Here is a 20,456-nt window from a genome sequence, read left to right as displayed (position 1 = left end):
CTCTATTGGACTGACAGTGTTATGTCATCCTGTGAGAACACAATGTGAATCTTCCATCCATTGTTTGATTTCAAAGACGATATTTAGTAAAGTGGAAGAGATAAGAGATAAGGTCAATGACGAAGACCTGGGTCTATTTTTTAACCGCTTCAGCCCCAGAACATTTTACCCCCTTTCCTGACTAGAGCACTTTTTGAGATTCAGCACTGTGTTGTTTAACTGACAATTGCGTGGTCATGCGACGTTGTACCCAAACACAATTTACATCCCTTTTTTCCCCACAAATAGAGCTTTCTTTTGGTGGTATTTGATCACCTCTGTGGTTTTTATGTTTTGCGCTATAAACAGAAAAAGACAGACAATTTTGAAAAAAAGCAATATTTTTTACTTTTTTCTATAATAAATATCCCCAAAACATATATAAAAAACACATTTTTTCCTCAGTTTAGGCCGATATGTATTCTTCTACATATTTTTGGTAAAAAAAAATTGCAAAAAGCATATATTGATTGGTTTGCGCAAAAGTTATAGCATTTACAAAATAGGGGATAGTTTTATGGCATTTTTATTATTCTTTTTTTTTTACCAGTAATGGCGGCGATCTGCGATTTTTTAGCGGGACTGCGACATTGCGGAGGACACATCGGACACATTTTTAGGACCAGCGACATTTACACAGCGATCAGAGCTATAAAAATGCATTAATTGCTGTGTAAATGTCACTGGTAGGGAAGGGGTTAACACTAGGGGGCAATCAAGGAGTTAAATGTGTTCCCTGGGAGTGTTTCAAAATGTTAGGGGATGTGACTGACTGTAGGTGGAGCCAGATCGCTGTTCCTACTTAGTAGGAACAGACGATCTGTTTCTCCTCCCCTGTCAGAACAGGGTTTACACACACAAATCCTCGTTGCAGCTCTCATGCCTGCAATCGCGGGTGGCCGTCGGCAATCGTTCCCGCTGGCCACGCACATCAAGTCCCCCCCGCCGTGCAGCGGGCATGCCTGCTATGGCTCTTAAAAGGAGCATCGTACATATACGGCGATTCGTGCAGGAAAGCCATCCTGCCGCCGTATATGTATAGAAGCCGGTAGGGAAGTGGTTAATTGGTATTTATTGTTCCAGTCTGAACAAATGTCCTTACAAACTAAAAGAGGTGTGAAATGGCTCACTATTCATCCATAATCACAAATGTTTACAGCGTTCGGTTGGATATAAAGATTGATACACAGATGGGGATTGAACCCATGATCTGATTTACGAGACCAACGCCTTAACACTTGGCCACTGCACCCTCTGTAGGGCACAGCTTTGTATGTCACCCTGTGAGAATGCACACAAGTTATGTTTGGCATGAGAACCTTTTATTTGTGTTTGTTTTTTTGTACTGCTGTAAAAGAACCTAAGTGCAGTACAGTGTACACCTAAACCACCTCACGTTATATCACTCACATTATCCACACCTACCTCTCCAGATAAAATAAAAGTTAAGCATACACCAGTTACACCTAATATCCACGATTATTAATATCCTTCTGCTGGCTGTACTTGCACTGCTGCAACCTAATTCTTGTATTGTAGTAAAGCCTCAGTCTTTGCTCTTTCTCTCCAGTACATTTGGGACTAGTCATCTGTGGTCTTATAATTCTTATAGAAAGAAGCTGAGCTCACTCAGATTATTGTTACCACAAATGTTTATAGCACTCAGTAGATTAGGTTGGGTATAAAGATTGAGGCACAGATGGGGATTGAACCCACAATCTTTGGTTTACGAGACCAACGCGTTACCACTTGGCCACTGCGCCCTCTATTGGACTCACAGTGTTATGTCATCCTGTGAGAACACAATGAGAATCTTCCATCCATTGTTTGATTTCAAAGACGATATTTAGTAAAGTGGAAGAGATAAGGTCACAGACGAAGACCTGGGTCTATTTCTTAACCGCTTCAGCCCCAGAAGATTTTACCCCTTTTCCTGACCAGAGCACTTTTTGCGATTCAGCACTGCGTCGTTTAACTGACAATTGCGTGGTCATGCGACGTTGTACCCAAACAAAATTTACATCCCTTTTTCCCCCACAAATAGAGCTTTCTTTTGGTGGTATTTGATCACCTCTGCGGTTTTTATATTTTGCGCTATAAACAGAAAAAGACAGACAATTTTGAAAAAAAGCAATATTTTTTACTTTTTTCTATAATAAATATCCCCAAAAAATATATAAAAAACACATTTTTTCCTCAGTTTAGGCCGATATGTATTCTTCTACATATTTTTGGTAAAAAAAAAATTGCAATAAGCATATATTGATTGGTTTGCGCAAAAGTTATAGCATTTACAAAATAGGGGATAGTTTTATGGCATTTTTATTATTCTTTTTTTTTTTTTACCAGTAATGGCGGCAATCTGCGATTTTTTAGCGGGACTGCGACATTGCGGAGGACACATCGGACACATTTTTAGGACCAGCGACATTTACACAGCGATCAGAGCTATAAAAATGCATTAATTGCTGTGTAAATGTCACTGGTAGGGAAGGGGTTAACACTAGGGGGCAATCAAGGGGTTAAATGTGTTCCCTAGGAGTGTTTCAAACTGTTAGGGGATGTGACTGACTGTAGGTGGAGCCAGATCGCTGTTCCTACTTAGTAGGAACAGACGATCTGTTTCTCCTCCCCTGTCAGAACAGGGTTTACACACACAAATCCTTGTTGCAGCTCTCATGCCTGCAATCGCGGGTGGCCGTCGGAGATCGTTCCCGCTGGCCACGCACATCAAGTTCCCCCGCCGTGTAGCGGGCATGCCTGCTGTGGCTCTTAAAAGGAGCATCGTACATATATGGCGATTCGTGCAGGAAAGCCATCCTGCCGCCGTATATGTATAGAAGCCGGTAGGGAAGTGGTTAATTGGTATTTGTTGTTCCAGTCTGAACAAATGTCCTTACAATTGGAAGAAAAACCTAACTAAAAGAGGTGTGAAATGGGTCACTATTCATCCATAATCTCAAATGTTTACAGCGTTCGGTTGGATATAAAGATTGATACACAGATGAGGATTGAACCCATGATCTGATTTACGAGACCAACGCCTTAACACTTGGCCACTGCGCCCTCTGTAGGGCACAGCTTTGTATGTCACCCTGTGAGAATTCACACAAGTTATGTTTGGCATGAGAACCTTTTATTTGTGTTTGTTTTTTTGTACTGCTGTAAAAGAACCTAAGTGCAGTACAGTGTACACCTAAACCACCTCACGTTATATCACTCACATTATCCACACCTCCCTCTCCAGATAAAATAAAAGTTAGGCATACTCCAATTACACCTAATATCCACGATTATTAATATCCTTCTGCTGGCTGTACTTGCACTGCTGTAACCTAATTCTTGTAGTAAAGCCTCAGTCTTTGCTCTTTCTCTCCAGTACATTTGGGACTAGTCTTGCTCAGTATAATTGTTCTGTTGCTGACCAATTTTACACTGTTATGTCATCTGTGGTCTTATAATTCTTATAGAAAGAAGCTGAGCTCACACAGATTATCGTTACCACAAATGTTTATAGCACTCAGTAGATTAGGTATAAAGATTGAGGCACAGATGGGGATTGAACCCACGATCTTTGGTTTACGAGACCAACGCCTTACCACTTGGCCACTGCGCCCTCTATTGGACTGACAGTGTTATGTCATCCTGTGAGAACACAATGTGAATCTTCCATCCATTGTTTGATTTCAAAGACGATATTTAGTAAAGTGGAAGAGATAAGAGATAAGGTCAATGACGAAGACCTGGGTCTATTTTTTAACCGCTTCAGCCCCAGAACATTTTACCCCCTTTCCTGACCAGAGCACTTTTTGAGATTCAGCACTGTGTTGTTTAACTGACAATTGCGTGGTCATGCGACGTTGTACCCAAACACAATTTACATCCCTTTTTTCCCCACAAATAGAGCTTTCTTTTGGTGGTATTTGATCACCTCTGCGGTTTTTATGTTTTGCGCTATAAACAGAAAAAGACAGACAATTTTGAAAAAAAGCAATATTTTTTACTTTTTTCTATAATAAATATCCCCAAAAAATATATAAAAAACAAATTTTTTCCTCAGTTTAGGCCGATATGTATTCTTCTACATATTTTTGGTAAAAAAAAATTGCAATAAGCATATATTGATTGGTTTGCGCAAAAGTTATAGCATTTACAAAATAGGGGATAGTTTTATGGCATTTTTATTATTCTTTTTTTTTTTTACCAGTAATGGCGGCGATCTGCGATTTTTTAGCGGGACTGCGACATTGCGGAGGACACATCGGACACATTTTTAGGACCAGCGACATTTACACAGCGATCAGAGCTATAAAAATGCATTAATTGCTGTGTAAATGTCACTGGTAGGGAAGGGGTTAACACTAGGGGGCAATCAAGGAGTTAAATGTGTTCCCTGGGAGTGTTTCAAAATGTTAGGGGATGTGACTGACTGTAGGTGGAGCCAGATCGCTGTTCCTACTTAGTAGGAACAGACGATCTGTTTCTCCTCCCCTGTCAGAACAGGGTTTACACACACAAATCCTCGTTGCAGCTCTCATGCCTGCAATCGCCGGTGGCCGTCGGCGATCGTTCCCGCTGGCCACGCACATCAAGTCCCCCCCGCCGTGCAGCGGGCATGCCTGCTATGGCTCTTAAAAGGAGCATCGTACATATACGGCGATTCGTGCAGGAAAGCCATCCTGCCGCCGTATATGTATAGAAGCCGGTAGGGAAGTGGTTAATTGGTATTTGTTGTTCCAGTCTGAACAAATGTCCTTACAAACTAAAAGAGGTGTGAAATGGCTCACTATTCATCCATAATCACAAATGTTTACAGCGTTCGGTTGGATATAAAGATTGATACACAGATGGGGATTGAACCCATGATCTGATTTACGAGACCAACGCCTTAACACTTGGCCACTGCGCCCTCTGTAGGGCACAGCTTTGTATGTCACCCTGTGAGAATGCACACAAGTTATGTTTGGCATGAGAACCTTTTATTTGTGTTTGTTTTTTTGTACTGCTGTAAAAGAACCTAAGTGCAGTACAGTGTACACCTAAACCACCTCACGTTATATCACTCACATTATCCACACCTCCCTCTCCAGATAAAATAAAAGTTAGGCATACTCCAATTACACCTAATATCCATGATTATTAATATCCTTCTGCTGGCTGTACTTGCACTGCTGTAACCTAATTCTTGTATTGTAGTAAAGCCTCAGTCTTTGCTCTTTCTCTCCAGTACATTTGGGACTAGTCATCTGTGGTCTTATAATTCTTATAGAAAGAAGCTGAGCTTACTCAGATTATTGTTACCACCAATGTTTATAGCACTCAGTAGATTAGGTTGGGTATAAAGATTGAGGCACAGATGGGGATTGAACCCACAATCTTTGGTTTACGAGACCAACGCCTTACCACTTGGCCACTGCGCCCTCTATTGGACTCACAGTGTTATGTCATCCTGTGAGAACACAATGAGAATCTTCCATCCATTGTTTGATTTCAAAGACGATATTTAGTAAAGTGGAAGAGATAAGGTCACAGACGAAGACCTGGGTCTATTTCTTAACCGCTTCAGCCCCAGAAGATTTTACCCCTTTTCCTGACCAGAGCACTTTTTGCGATTCAGCACTGCGTCGTTTAACTGACAATTGCGTGGTCATGCGACGTTGTACCCAAACAAAATTTACATCCCTTTTTCCCCCACAAATAGAGCTTTCTTTTGGTGGTATTTGATCACCTCTGCGGTTTTTATATTTTGCGCTATAAACAGAAAAAGACAGACAATTTTGAAAAAAAGCAATATTTTTTACTTTTTTTATAATAAATATCCCCAAAAAATATATAAAAAACACATTTTTTCCTCAGTTTAGGCCGATATGTATTCTTCTACATATTTTTGGTAAAAAAAAAATCGCAATAAGCATATATTGATTGGTTTGCGCAAAAGTTATAGCGTCTACAAAATAGGGGTTAGTTTTATGGCATTTTTATTATTCTTTTTTTTTTTTTTACCAGTAATGGCGGCGATCTGCGATTTTTTAGCGGGACTGCGACATTGCGGAGGACACATCGGACACATTTTTAGGACCAGCGACATTTACACAGCGATCAGAGCTATAAAAATGCATTAATTGCTGTGTAAATGTCACTGGTAGGAAAGGGGTTAACACTAGGGGGCAATCAAGGGGTTAAATGTGTTCCCTAGGAGTGTTTCAAACTGTTAGGGGATGTGACTGACTGTAGGTGGAGCCAGATCGCTGTTCCTACTTAGTAGGAACAGACAATCTGTTTCTCCTCCCTTGTCAGAACAGGGTTTACACACACAAATCCTCGTTGCAGCTTTCATGCCTGCAATCGCGGGTGGCCATCGGCGATCATTCCCGCTGGCCACGCACATCAAGTCCCCCCGCCGTGTAGCGGGCATGCCTGCTGTGGCTCTTAAAAGGAGCATCGTACATATACGGCGATTCGTGCAGGAAAGCGATCCTGCCGCTGTTTATGTATAGAAGCCGGTAGGGAAGTGGTTAATTGGTATTTGTTGTTCCAGTCTGAACAAATGTCCTTACAATTGGAGGAAAAACCTAACTAAAAGAGGTGTGAAATGGCTCACTATTCATCCATAATCACAAATGTTTACAGCTTCGGTTGGATATAAAGATTGATACACAGATGGGGATTGAACCCATGATCTGATTTATGAGACCAACGCCTTACCACTTGGCCACTGCGCCCTCTGTAGGGCACAGCTATGTATGTCACCCTGTGAGAATGCACACAAGTTATGTTTGGCATGAGAACCTTTTATTTGTGTTTGTTTTTTTGTACTGCTGTAAAAGAACCTAAGTGCAGTACAGTGTACACCTAAACCACCTCATGTTATATCACTCACATTATCCACACCTCCCTCTCCAGATAAAATAAAAGTTAGGCATACACTAGTTACACCTAATATCCATGCTTATTAATATCCTGCTGCTGGTTGCACTTGCACTGCTGTAACCTAATTCTTGTAGTAAAGCCCCAGTCTTTGCTCTTTCTCTCCAGTACATTTGGGACTAGTCTTGCTCAGTATAATTGTTCTGTTGCTGACCAATTTTACACTGTTATGTCATCTGTGGTCTTATAATTCTTATAGAAAGAAGCTGAGCTCACACAGATTATCGTTACCACAAATGTTTATAGCACTCAGTAGATTAGGTATAAAGATTGAGGCACAGATGGGGATTGAACCCACGATCTTTGGTTTACGAGACCAACACCTTACCACTTGGCCACTGCGCCCTCTATTGGACTAACAGTGTTATGTCATCCTGTGAGAACACAATGTGAATCTTCCATCCATTGTTTGATTTCAAAGACGATATTTAGTAAAGTGGAAGAGATAAGAGATAAGGTCACAGACGAAGACCTGGGTCTATTTTTTAACCGCTTCAGCCCCAGAACATTTTACCCCCTTTCCTGACCAGAGCACTTTTTGAGATTCAGCACTGTGTTGTTTAACTGACAATTGCGTGGTCATGCGACGTTGTACCCAAACAAAATTTACATCCCTTTTTCCCCCACAAATAGAGCTATCTTTTGGTGGTATTTGATCACCTCTGCGGTTTTTATATTTTGCGCCATAAACAGAAAAAGACAGACAATTTTGAAAAAAAGCAATATTTTTTACTTTTTTCTATAATAAATATCCCCAAAAAATATATAAAAAACACATTTTTTCCTCAGTTTAGGCCGATATGTATTCTTCTACATATTTTTGGTAAAAAAAAAATTGCAATAAGCATATATTGATTGGTTTGCGCAAAAGTTATAGCATTTACAAAATAGGGGATAGTTTTATGGCATTTTTATTATTCTTTTTTTTTTTTTACCAGTAATGGCGGCAATCTGCGATTTTTTAGCGGGACTGCCACATTGCGGAGGACACATCAGACACATTTTTAGGACCAGCGACATTTACACAGCGATCAGAGCTATAAAAATGCATTAATTGCTGTGTAAATGTCACTGGTAGGGAAGGGGTTAACACTAGGGGGCAATCAAGGGGTTAAATGTGTTCCCTAGGAGTGTTTCAAACTGTTAGGGGACGTGACTGACTGTAGGTGGAGCCAGATCGCTGTTCCTACTTAGTAGGAACAGACGATCTGTTTCTCCTCCCCTGTCAGAACAGGGTTTACACACACAAATCCTTGTTGCAGCTCTCATGCCTGCAATCGCGGGTGGCCGTCGGAGATCGTTCCCGCTGGCCACGCACATCAAGTTCCCCCGCCGTGTAGCGGGCATGCCTGCTGTGGCTCTTAAAAGGAGCATCGTACATATATGGCGATTCGTGCAGGAAAGCCATCCTGCCGCCGTATATGTATAGAAGCCGGTAGGGAAGTGGTTAATTGGTATTTGTTGTTCCAGTCTGAACAAATGTCCTTACAATTGGAAGAAAAACCTAACTAAAAGAGGTGTGAAATGGGTCACTATTCATCCATAATCTCAAATGTTTACAGCGTTCGGTTGGATATAAAGATTGATACACAGATGGGGATTGAACCCATGATCTGATTTACGAGACCAACGCCTTAACACTTGGCCACTACGCCCTCTGTAGGGCACAGCTTTGTATGTCACCCTGTGAGAATTCACACAAGTTATGTTTGGCATGAGAACCTTTTATTTGTGTTTGTTTTTTTGTACTGCTGTAAAAGAACCTAAGTGCAGTACAGTGTACACCTAAACCACCTCACGTTATATCACTCACATTATCCACACCTCCCTCTCCAGATAAAATAAAAGTTAGGCATACTCCAATTACACCTAATATCCACGATTATTAATATCCTTCTGCTGGCTGTACTTGCACTGCTGTAACCTAATTCTTGTAGTAAAGCCTCAGTCTTTGCTCTTTCTCTCCAGTACATTTGGGACTAGTCTTGCTCAGTATAATTGTTCTGTTGCTGACCAATTTTACACTGTTATGTCATCTGTGGTCTTATAATTCTTATAGAAAGAAGCTGAGCTCACACAGATTATCGTTACCACAAATGTTTATAGCACTCAGTAGATTAGGTATAAAGATTGAGGCACAGATGGGGATTGAACCCACGATCTTTGGTTTACGAGACCAACGCCTTACCACTTGGCCACTGCGCCCTCTATTGGACTGACAGTGTTATGTCATCCTGTGAGAACACAATGTGAATCTTCCATCCATTGTTTGATTTCAAAGACGATATTTAGTAAAGTGGAAGAGATAAGAGATAAGGTCAATGACGAAGACCTGGGTCTATTTTTTAACCGCTTCAGCCCCAGAACATTTTACCCCCTTTCCTGACCAGAGCACTTTTTGAGATTCAGCACTGTGTTGTTTAACTGACAATTGCGTGGTCATGCGACGTTGTACCCAAACACAATTTACATCCCTTTTTTCCCCACAAATAGAGCTTTCTTTTGGTGGTATTTGATCACCTCTGTGGTTTTTATGTTTTGCGCTATAAACAGAAAAAGACAGACAATTTTGAAAAAAAGCAATATTTTTTACTTTTTTCTATAATAAATATCCCCAAAAAATATATAAAAAACACATTTTTTCCTCAGTTTAGGCCGATATGTATTCTTCTACATATTTTTGGTAAAAAAAAATTGCAAAAAGCATATATTGATTGGTTTGCGCAAAAGTTATAGCATTTACAAAATAGGGGATAGTTTTATGGCATTTTTATTATTCTTTTTTTTTTTTACCACTAACGGCGGCGATCTGCGATTTTTTAGCGGGACTGCGACATTGCGGAGGACACATCGGACACATTTTTAGGACCAGCGACATTTACACAGCGATCAGAGCTATAAAAATGCATTAATTGCTGTGTAAATGTCACTGGTAGGGAAGGGGTTAACACTAGGGGGCAATCAAGGAGTTAAATGTGTTCCCTGGGAGTGTTTCAAAATGTTAGGGGATGTGACTGACTGTAGGTGGAGCCAGATCGCTGTTCCTACTTAGTAGGAACAGACGATCTGTTTCTCCTCCCCTGTCAGAACAGGGTTTACACACACAAATCCTCGTTGCAGCTCTCATGCCTGCAATCGCCGGTGGCCGTCGGCGATCGTTCCCGCTGGCCACGCACATCAAGTCCCCCCCGCCGTGCAGCGGGCATGCCTGCTATGGCTCTTAAAAGGAGCATCGTACATATACGGCGATTCGTGCAGGAAAGCCATCCTGCCGCCGTATATGTATAGAAGCCGGTAGGGAAGTGGTTAATTGGTATTTGTTGTTCCAGTCTGAACAAATGTCCTTACAAACTAAAAGAGGTGTGAAATGGCTCACTATTCATCCATAATCTCAAATGTTTACAGCGTTCGGTTGGATATAAAGATTGATACACAGATGGGGATTGAACCCATGATCTGATTTACGAGACCAACGCCTTAACACTTGGCCACTGCGCCCTCTGTAGGGCACAGCTTTGTATGTCACCCTGTGAGAATGCACACAAGTTATGTTTGGCATGAGAACCTTTTATTTGTGTTTGTTTTTTTGTACTGCTGTAAAAGAACCTAAGTGCAGTACAGTGTACACCTAAACCACCTCACGTTATATCACTCACATTATCCACACCTCCCTCTCCAGATAAAATAAAAGTTGGGCATACACCAGTTACACCTAATATCCACGATTATTAATATCCTTCTGCTGGCTGTACTTGCACTGCTGTAACCTAATTCTTGTATTGTAGTGAAGCCTCAGTCTTTGCTCTTTCTCTCCAGTACATTTGGGACTAGTCATCTGTGGTCTTATAATTCTTATAGAAAGAAGCTGAGCTCACTCAGATTATTGTTACCACAAATGTTTATAGCACTCAGTAGATTAGGTTGGGTATAAAGATTGAGGCACAGATGGGGATTGAACCCACAATCTTTGGTTTACGAGACCAACGCCTTACCACATGGCCACTGCGCCCTCTATTGGACTCACAGTGTTATGTCATCCTGTGAGAACACAATGAGAATCTTCCATCCATTGTTTGATTTCAAAGACGATATTTAGTAAAGTGGAAGAGATAAGGTCACAGACGAAGACCTGGGTCTATTTTTTAACCGCTTCAGCCCCAGAAGATTTTACCCCTTTTCCTGACCAGAGCACTTTTTGCGATTCAGCACTGCGTCGTTTAACTGACAATTGCGTGGTCATGCGACGTTGTACCCAAACAAAATTTACATCCCTTTTTCCCCCACAAATAGAGCTTTCTTTTGGTGGTATTTGATCACCTCTGCGGTTTTTATATTTTGCGCTATAAACAGAAAAATACAGACAATTTTGAAAAAAAGCAATATTTTTTACTTTTTTTATAATAAATATCCCCAAAAAATATATAAAAAACACATTTTTTCCTCAGTTTAGGCCGATATGTATTCTTCTACATATTTTTGGTAAAAAAAAATTCGCAATAAGCATATATTGATTGGTTTGCGCAAAAGTTATAGCGTCTACAAAATAGGGGTTAGTTTTATGGCATTTTTATTATTCTTTTTTTTTTTTTAACAGTAATGGCGGCGATCTGCGATTTTTTAGCGGGACTGCGACATTGCGGAGGACACATCGGACACATTTTTAGGACCAGCGACATTTACACAGCGATCAGAGCTATAAAAATGCATTAATTGCTGTGTAAATGTCACTGGTAGTAAAGGGGTTAACACTAGGGGGCAATCAAGGGGTTAAATGTGTTCCCTAGGAGTGTTTCAAACTGTTAGGGGATGTGACTGACTGTAGGTGGAGCCAGATCGCTGTTCCTACTTAGTAGGAACAGACGATCTGTTTCTCCTCCCCTGTCAGAACAGGGTTTACACACACAAATCCTCGTTGCAGCTTTCATGCCTGCAATCGCGGGTGGCCATCGGCGATCATTCCCGCTGGCCACGCACATCAAGTCCCCCCGCCGTGCAGCGGGCATGCCTGCTGTGGCTCTTAAAAGGAGCATCGTACATATACGGCGATTCGTGCAGGAAAGCCATCCTGCCGCTGTTTATGTATAGAAGCCGGTAGGGAAGTGGTTAATTGGTATTTGTTGTTCCAGTCTGAACAAATGTCCTTACAATTGGAGGAAAAACCTAACTAAAAGAGGTGTGAAATGGCTCACTATTCATCCATAATCACAAATGTTTACAGCTTCGGTTGGATATAAAGATTGATACACAGATGGGGATTGAACCCATGATCTGATTTATGAGACCAACGCCTTACCACTTGGCCACTGCGCCCTCTGTAGGGCACAGCTATGTATGTCACCCTGTGAGAATGCACGCAAGTTATGTTTGGCATGAGAACCTTTTATTTGTGTTTGTTTTTTTGTACTGCTGTAAAAGAACCTAAGTGCAGTACAGTGTACACCTAAACCACCTCATGTTATATCACTCACATTATCCACACCTCCCTCTCCAGATAAAATAAAAGTTAGGCATACACTAGTTACACCTAATATCCATGCTTATTAATATCCTGCTGCTGGTTGCACTTGCACTGCTGTAACCTAATTCTTGTAGTAAAGCCCCAGTCTTTGCTCTTTCTCTCCAGTACATTTGGGACTAGTCTTGCTCAGTATAATTGTTCTGTTGCTGACCAATTTTACACTGTTATGTCATCTGTGGTCTTATAATTCTTATAGAAAGAAGCTGAGCTCACACAGATTATCGTTACCACAAATGTTTATAGCACTCAGTAGATTAGGTATAAAGATTGAGGCACAGATGGGGATTGAACCCACGATCTTTGGTTTACGAGACCAACGCCTTACTACTTGGCCACTGCGCCCTTTATTGGACTAACAGTGTTATGTCATCCTGTGAGAACACAATGTGAATCTTCCATCCATTGTTTGATTTCAAAGACGATATTTAGTAAAGTGGAAGAGATAAGAGATAAGGTCACAGACGAAGACCTGGGTCTATTTTTTAACCGCTTCAGCCCCAGAACATTTTACCCCCTTTTCTGACCAGAGCACTTTTTGAGATTCAGCACTGTGTTGTTTAACTGACAATTGCGTGGTCATGCGACGTTGTACCCAAACAAAATTTACATCCCTTTTTCCCCCACAAATAGAGCTATCTTTTGGTGGTATTTGATCACCTCTGCGGTTTTTATATTTTGCGCTATAAACAGAAAAAGACAGACAATTTTGAAAAAAAACAATATTTTTTACTTTTTTCTATAATAAATATCCCCAAAAAATATATAAAAAACACATTTTTTCCTCAGTTTAGGCCGATATGTATTCTTCTACATATTTTTGGTAAAAAAAAAATTGCAATAAGCATATATTGATTGGTTTGCGCAAAAGTTATAGCATTTACAAAATAGGGGATAGTTTTATGGCATTTTTATTATTCTTTTTTTTTTTTTACCAGTAATGGCGGCAATCTGCGATTTTTTAGCGGGACTGCGACATTGCGGAGGACACATCGGACACATTTTTAGGACCAGCGACATTTACACAGCGATCAGAGCTATAAAAATGCATTAATTGCTGTGTAAATGTCACTGGTAGGGAAGGGGTTAACACTAGGGGGCAATCAAGGGGTTAAATGTGTTCCCTAGGAGTGTTTCAAACTGTTAGGGGATGTGACTGACTGTAGGTGGAGCCAGATCGCTGTTCCTACTTAGTAGGAACAGACGATCTGTTTCTCCTCCCCTGTCAGAACAGGGTTTACACACACAAATCCTTGTTGCACCTCTCATGCCTGCAATCGCGGGTGGCCGTCGGAGATCGTTCCTGCTGGCCACGCACATCAAGTTCCCCCGCCGTGTAGCGGGCATGTCTGCTGTGGCTCTTAAAAGGAGCATCGTACATATATGGCGATTCGTGCAGGAAAGCCATCCTGCCGCCGTATATGTATAGAAGCCGGTAGGGAAGTGGTTAATTGGTATTTGTTGTTCCAGTCTGAACAAATGTCCTTACAATTGGAAGAAAAACCTAACTAAAAGAGGTGTGAAATGGGTCACTATTCATCCATAATCTCAAATGTTTACAGCGTTCGGTTGGATATAAAGATTGATACACAGATGAGGATTGAACCCATGATCTGATTTACGAGACCAACGCCTTAACACTTGGCCACTGCGCCCTCTGTAGGGCACAGCTTTGTATGTCACCCTGTGAGAATTCACACAAGTTATGTTTGGCATGAGAACCTTTTATTTGTGTTTGTTTTTTTGTACTGCTGTAAAAGAACCTAAGTGCAGTACAGTGTACACCTAAACCACCTCACGTTATATCACTCACATTATCCACACCTCCCTCTCCAGATAAAATAAAAGTTAGGCATACTCCATTTACACCTAATATCCACGATTATTAATATCCTTCTGCTGGCTGTACTTGCACTGCTGTAACCTAATTCTTGTAGTAAAGCCTCAGTCTTTGCTCTTTCTCTCCAGTACATTTGGGACTAGTCTTGCTCAGTATAATTGTTCTGTTGCTGACCAATTTTACACTGTTATGTCATCTGTGGTCTTATAATTCTTATAGAAAGAAGCTGAGCTCACACAGATTATCGTTACCACAAATGTTTATAGCACTCAGTAGATGAGGTATAAAGATTGAGGCACAGATGGGGATTGAACCCACAATCTTTGGTTTACGAGACCAACGCCTTACCACTTGGCCACTGCGCCCTCTATTGGACTGACAGTGTTATGTCATCCTGTGAGAACACAATGTGAATCTTCCATCCATTGTTTGATTTCAAAGACGATATTTAGTAAAGTGGAAGAGATAAGAGATAAGGTCAATGACGAAGACCTGGGTCTATTTTTTAACCGCTTCAGCCCCAGAACATTTTACCCCCTTTCCTGACCAGAGCACTTTTTGAGATTCAGCACTGTGTTGTTTAACTGACAATTGCGTGGTCATGCGACGTTGTACCCAAACACAATTTACATCCCTTTTTTCCCCACAAATAGAGCTTTCTTTTGGTGGTATTTGATCACCTCTGTGGTTTTTATGTTTTGCGCTATAAACAGAAAAAGACAGACAATTTTGAAAAAAAGCAATATTTTTTACTTTTTTCTATAATAAATATCCCCAAAACATATATAAAAAACACATTTTTTCCTCAGTTTAGGCCGATATGTATTCTTCTACATATTTTTGGTAAAAAAAAATTGCAAAAAGCATATATTGATTGGTTTGCGCAAAAGTTATAGCATTTACAAAATAGGGGATAGTTTTATGGCATTTTTATTATTCTTTTTTTTTTTACCAGTAATGGCGGCGATCTGCGATTTTTTAGCGGGACTGCGACATTGCGGAGGACACATCGGACACATTTTTAGGACCAGCGACATTTACACAGCGATCAGAGCTATAAAAATGCATTAATTGCTGTGTAAATGTCACTGGTAGGGAAGGGGTTAACACTAGGGGGCAATCAAGGAGTTAAATGTGTTCCCTGGGAGTGTTTCAAAATGTTAGGGGATGTGACTGACTGTAGGTGGAGCCAGATCGCTGTTCCTACTTAGTAGGAACAGACGATCTGTTTCTCCTCCCCTGTCAGAACAGGGCTTACACACACAAATCCTCGTTGCAGCTCTCATGCCTGCAATGGCGGGTGGCCATCGGTGATCGTTCCCGCTGGCCACGCACATCAAGTCCCCCCCGCCGTGCAGCGGGCATGCCTGCTATGGCTCTTAAAAGAAGCATCGTACATATACGGCGATTCGTGCAGGAAAGCCATCCTGCCGCCGTATATGTATAGAAGCCGGTAGGGAAGTGGTTAATTGGTATTTGTTGTTCCAGTCTGAACAAATGTCCTTACAAACTAAAAGAGGTGTGAAATGGCTCACTATTCATCCATAATCACAAATGTTTACAGCGTTCGGTTGGATATAAAGATTGATACACAGATGGGGATTGAACCCATGATCTGATTTACGAGACCAACGCCTTAACACTTGGCCACTGCGCCCTCTGTAGGGCACAGCTTTGTATGTCACCCTGTGAGAATGCACACAAGTTATGTTTGGCATGAGAACCTTTTATTTGTGCTTGTTTTTTTTGTACTGCTGTAAAAGAACCTAAGTGCAGTACAGTGTACACCTAAACCACCTCATGTTATATCACTCACATTATCCACACCTCCCTCTCCAGATAAAATAAAAGTTAGGCATACACCAGTTACACCTAATATCCTCGATTATTAATATCCTTCTGCTGGCTGTACTTGCACTGCTGTAACCTAATTATTGTAGTAAAGCCTCAGCCTTTGCTCTTTCTCTCCAGTACATTTTGGACTAGTCTTGCTCAGTATAATTGTTCTGTTGCTGACCAATTTTACACTGTTATGTCATCTGTGGTCTTATAATTCTTATAGAAAGAAGCTAAGCTCACACAGATTATCGTTACCACAAATGTTTATAGCATTCAGTAGATTAGGTTGGGTATAAAGATTGAGGCACAGATGTGGATTGAACCCACGATCTTTGGTTTACGAGACCAACACCTTACCACTTGGCCACTGCGCCCTCTGTTGGACTGGTAGTGTTATGTCATCCTGTGAGAACACAATGTGAATCTTCCATCCATTGTTTGATTTCAAAGACGATATTTAGTAAAGTGGAAGAGATAAGAGATAAGGTCACAGACGAATACCTGGGTCTATTTTTTAACCGCTTCAGCCCCAGAAGATTTTACCCCCTTTCCTGACCAGAGCACTTTTTGCGATTCAGCACTGCGTCGTTTAACTGACAATTGCGTGGTCATGCGACGTTGTACCCAAACAAAATTTACATCCCTTTTTCCCCCACAAATAGAGCTTTCTTTTGGTGATATTTGATCACCTCTGTGGTTTTTATATTTTGCGCTATAAACAGAAAAAGACAGACAATTTTGAAAAAAAGCAATATTTTTTATTTTTTCTATAATACATATCCCCAAAAAATATATAAAAAACACATTTTTTCCTCAGTTTAGGCCGATATGTATTCTTCTACATATTTTTAGTAAAAAAAAAATCGCAATAAGCATATATTGATTGGTTTGCGCAAAAGTTATAGCGTCTACAAAATAGGGGATAGTTTTATGGCATTTTTATTATTCTTTTTTTTTTTTTTTTACCAGTAATGGCGGCGATCTGCGATTTTTTAGCGGGACTGCGACATTGCGGAGGACACATCGGACACATTTGTAGGACCAGCGACATTTACACAGCGATCAGAGCTATAAAAATGCATTAATTGCTGTGTACATGTCACTGGTAGGGAAGGGGTTAACACTTGGGGGCAATCAAGGAGTTAAATGTGTTCCCTGGGAGTGTTTCAAAATGTTAGGGGATGTGACTGACTGTAGGTGGAGCCAGATCGCTGTTCCTACTTAGTAGGAACAGACGATCTGTTTCTCCTCCCCTGTCAGAACAGGGTTTACACACACAAATCCTCGTTGCAGCTCTCATGCCTGCAACCGCAGGTGGCCGTCGGCGATCGTTCCCGCTGGCCACGCACATCAAGTCCCCCCCGCCGTGCGGCGGGCATGCCTGCTATGGCTCTTAAAAGAAGCATCGTACATATACGGCGATTCGTGCAGGAAAGCCATCCTGCCGCCGTATATGTATAGAAGCCGGTAGGGAAGTGGTTAATTGGTATTTGTTGTTCCAGTCTGAACAAATGTCCTTACAATTGGAGGAAAAAACCTAACTAAAAGAGGTGTGAAATGGCTCACTATTCATCCATAATCACAAATGTTTACAGCGTTCGGTTGGATATAAAGATTGATACACAGATGGGGATTGAACCCATGATCTGATTTACGAGACCAACGCCTTAACACTTGGCCACTACGCCCTCTGTAGCACACAGCTTTGTATGTCACCCTGTGAGAATGCACACAAGTTATGTTTGGCATGAGAACCTTTTATTTGTGTTTGTTTTTTTGTACTGCTGTAAAAGAACCTAAGTGCAGTACAGTGTACACCTAAACCACCTCACGTTATATCACTCACATTATCCACACCTCCCTCTCCAGATAAAATAAAAGTTAGGCATACACCAGTTACACCTAATATCCATGCTTATTAATATCCTGCGGCTGGCTGCACTTGCACTGCTGTAACCTAATTCTTGTAGTAAAGCCCCAGTCTTTGCTCTTTCCCTCCAGCACATTTAGGACTAGTCTTGCTCAATATAATTGTTCTGTTGCTGACCAATTTTACACTGTTATGTCATCTGTGGTCTTATAATTCTTATAGAAAGAAGCTGAGCTCACACAGATTATCGTTACCACAAATGTTTAAAGCACTCAGTAGATTAGGTATAAAGATTGAGGCACAGATGGGGATTGAACCCACGATCTTTGGTTTACTAGACCAACGCCTTACCACTTGGCCACTGCACTCTCTATTGGACTGACAGTGATATGTCCTAGATTGTAAGCTCTAACGAGCAGGGCCCTCTGATTCCTCCTGTATTGAATTGTATTGTACTTGTACTGTCTGCCCTAATGTTGTTGTAAAGCGCTGCGTAAACTGTCGGCGCTATATAAATCCTGTATAATAATAATAATAATAAATATGACATCCTGTGAGAACACAATGTGAATCTTCCATCCATTGTTTGATTTCAAAGACGATATTTAGTAAAGTGGAAGAGATAAGAGATAAGGTCAATGACGAAGACCTGGGTCTATTTTTTAACTGCTTCAGCCCCAGAACATTTTACCCCCTTTCCTGACCAGAGCACTTTTTGAGATTCAGCACTGTGTTGTTTAACTGACAATTGCGTGGTCATGCGACGTTGTACCTAAACAAAATTTACATCCCTTTTTCCCCCACAAATAGAGCTTTCTTTTGGTGGTATTTGATCACCTCTGCGGTTTTTATAATTTGCGCTATAAACAGAAAAAGACAGACAATTTTGAAAAAAAGCAATATTTTTTACTTTTTTCTATAATAAATATCCCCAAAAAATATATAAAAAACACATTTTTTCCTCAGTTTAGGCCGATATGTATTCTTCTACATATTTTTGGTAAAAAAAAAATCGCAATAAGCATATATTGATTGGTTTGCGCAAAAGTTATAGCATTTACAAAATAGGGGATAGTTTTATAGCATTTTTATTATTCTTTTTTTTTTTTTACCAGTAATGGCGGCGATCTGCGATTTTTTAGCGGGACTGCGACATTATGGAGGACACATCGGACACATTTGTAGGACCAGCGACATTTACACAGTGATCAGAGCTATAAAAATGCATTAATTGCTGTGTAAATGTCACTGGTAGGGAAGGGGTTAACACTAGGGGGCAATCAAGGAGTTAAATGTGTTCCCTGGGAGTGTTTCAAAATGTTAGGGGATGTGACTGACTGTAGGTGGAGCCAGATCGCTGTTCCTACTTAGTAGGAACAGACGATCTGTTTCTCCCCCCCTGTCAGAACAGGGTTTACACACACAAATCCTCGTTGCAGCTCTCATGCCTGCAATCGCGCGTGGCCGTCGGCGATCGTTCCCGCTGGCCACGCACATCGAGTCCCCGCGCCGTGCAGCGGGCATGCCTGCTGTGGCTCTTAAAAGGAGCATCGTACATATACGGCGATTCATGCAGGAAAGCCATCCTGCCGCTGTTTATGTATAGAAGCCGGTAGGGAAGTGGTTAATTGGTATTTGTTGTTCCAGTCTGAACAAATGTCCTTACAATTGGAGGAAAAACCTAACTAAAAGAGGTGTGAAATGGCTCACTATTCATCCATAATCACAAATGTTTACAGCGTTCGGTTGGATATAAAGATTGATACACAGATGGGGATTGAACCCATGATTTGATTTACGAGACCAACGCCTTAACACTTGGCCACTACGCCCTCTGTAGGACACAGCTTTGTATGTTACCCTGTGAGAATGCACACAAGTTATGTTTGGCATGAGAACCTTTTATTTGTGTTTGTTTTTTTGTACTGCTGTAAAAGAACCTAAGTGCAGTACAGTGTACACCTAAACCACCTCACGTTATATCACTCACATTCTCCACACCTCCCTCTCCAGATAAAATAAAAGTTGGGCATACACCAGTTACACCTAATATCCATGATTATTAATATCCTGCTGCTGGCTGCACTTGCACTGCTGTAACCTAATTCTTGTAGTAAAGCCCAATCTTTGCTCTTTCTCTCCAGTACATTTGGGACTAGTCTTGCTCAGTATAATTGTTCTGTTGCTGACCAATTTTACAGTGTTATGTCATCTGTGGTCTTATAATTCTTATAGAAAGAAGCTGAGCTCACACAGATTATCGTTACCACAAATGTTTATAGCACTCAGTAGAGTAGGTTGGGTATAAAGATTGAGGCACAGATGGAGATTGAACCCACGATCTTTGGTTTACGAGACCAACGCCTTACCACTTGGCCACTGCGCCCTCTATAGGACTGACAGTGTTATGTCATCCTGTGAGAACA

The 20,456-nt window shown here is 41.0% G+C and overlaps 10 non-coding genes across 10 annotated transcripts; all 10 read right to left on the bottom strand.

Moving 5' to 3' along the window:
* Nucleotides 1-1,730: 1,730 nt before the first annotated feature.
* TRNAT-CGU (transfer RNA threonine (anticodon CGU)) lies at nucleotides 1,731-1,802 on the bottom strand. The gene has a single exon. It is a non-coding gene; the product is annotated as a tRNA-Thr (tRNA).
* A 1,781-nt stretch (nucleotides 1,803-3,583) lies between these two features.
* Nucleotides 3,584-3,655, bottom strand: TRNAT-CGU (transfer RNA threonine (anticodon CGU)). The gene has a single exon. It is a non-coding gene; the product is annotated as a tRNA-Thr (tRNA).
* Nucleotides 3,656-5,387: 1,732 nt separating this feature from the next.
* On the bottom strand, nucleotides 5,388-5,459 carry TRNAT-CGU (transfer RNA threonine (anticodon CGU)). Its single transcript has one exon. It is a non-coding gene; the product is annotated as a tRNA-Thr (tRNA).
* Nucleotides 5,460-7,239: 1,780 nt separating this feature from the next.
* On the bottom strand, nucleotides 7,240-7,311 carry TRNAT-CGU (transfer RNA threonine (anticodon CGU)). Its single transcript has one exon. It is a non-coding gene; the product is annotated as a tRNA-Thr (tRNA).
* A 1,788-nt stretch (nucleotides 7,312-9,099) lies between these two features.
* Nucleotides 9,100-9,171, bottom strand: TRNAT-CGU (transfer RNA threonine (anticodon CGU)). Its single transcript has one exon. It is a non-coding gene; the product is annotated as a tRNA-Thr (tRNA).
* Nucleotides 9,172-10,903: 1,732 nt separating this feature from the next.
* TRNAT-CGU (transfer RNA threonine (anticodon CGU)) lies at nucleotides 10,904-10,975 on the bottom strand. The gene has a single exon. It is a non-coding gene; the product is annotated as a tRNA-Thr (tRNA).
* A 1,779-nt stretch (nucleotides 10,976-12,754) lies between these two features.
* Nucleotides 12,755-12,826, bottom strand: TRNAT-CGU (transfer RNA threonine (anticodon CGU)). Its single transcript has one exon. It is a non-coding gene; the product is annotated as a tRNA-Thr (tRNA).
* Nucleotides 12,827-14,614: 1,788 nt separating this feature from the next.
* TRNAT-CGU (transfer RNA threonine (anticodon CGU)) lies at nucleotides 14,615-14,686 on the bottom strand. The gene has a single exon. It is a non-coding gene; the product is annotated as a tRNA-Thr (tRNA).
* A 1,776-nt stretch (nucleotides 14,687-16,462) lies between these two features.
* Nucleotides 16,463-16,534, bottom strand: TRNAT-CGU (transfer RNA threonine (anticodon CGU)). The gene has a single exon. It is a non-coding gene; the product is annotated as a tRNA-Thr (tRNA).
* A 3,810-nt stretch (nucleotides 16,535-20,344) lies between these two features.
* TRNAT-CGU (transfer RNA threonine (anticodon CGU)) lies at nucleotides 20,345-20,416 on the bottom strand. The gene has a single exon. It is a non-coding gene; the product is annotated as a tRNA-Thr (tRNA).
* Nucleotides 20,417-20,456: the final 40 nt, after the last annotated feature.

This window comes from Aquarana catesbeiana, linkage group LG01, assembly GCF_042186555.1.
Source record: "Aquarana catesbeiana isolate 2022-GZ linkage group LG01, ASM4218655v1, whole genome shotgun sequence".
NCBI classification, from domain to species: domain Eukaryota; kingdom Metazoa; phylum Chordata; class Amphibia; order Anura; family Ranidae; genus Aquarana; species Aquarana catesbeiana.
This window is presented reverse-complemented; position numbering and strand designations above follow the sequence as displayed.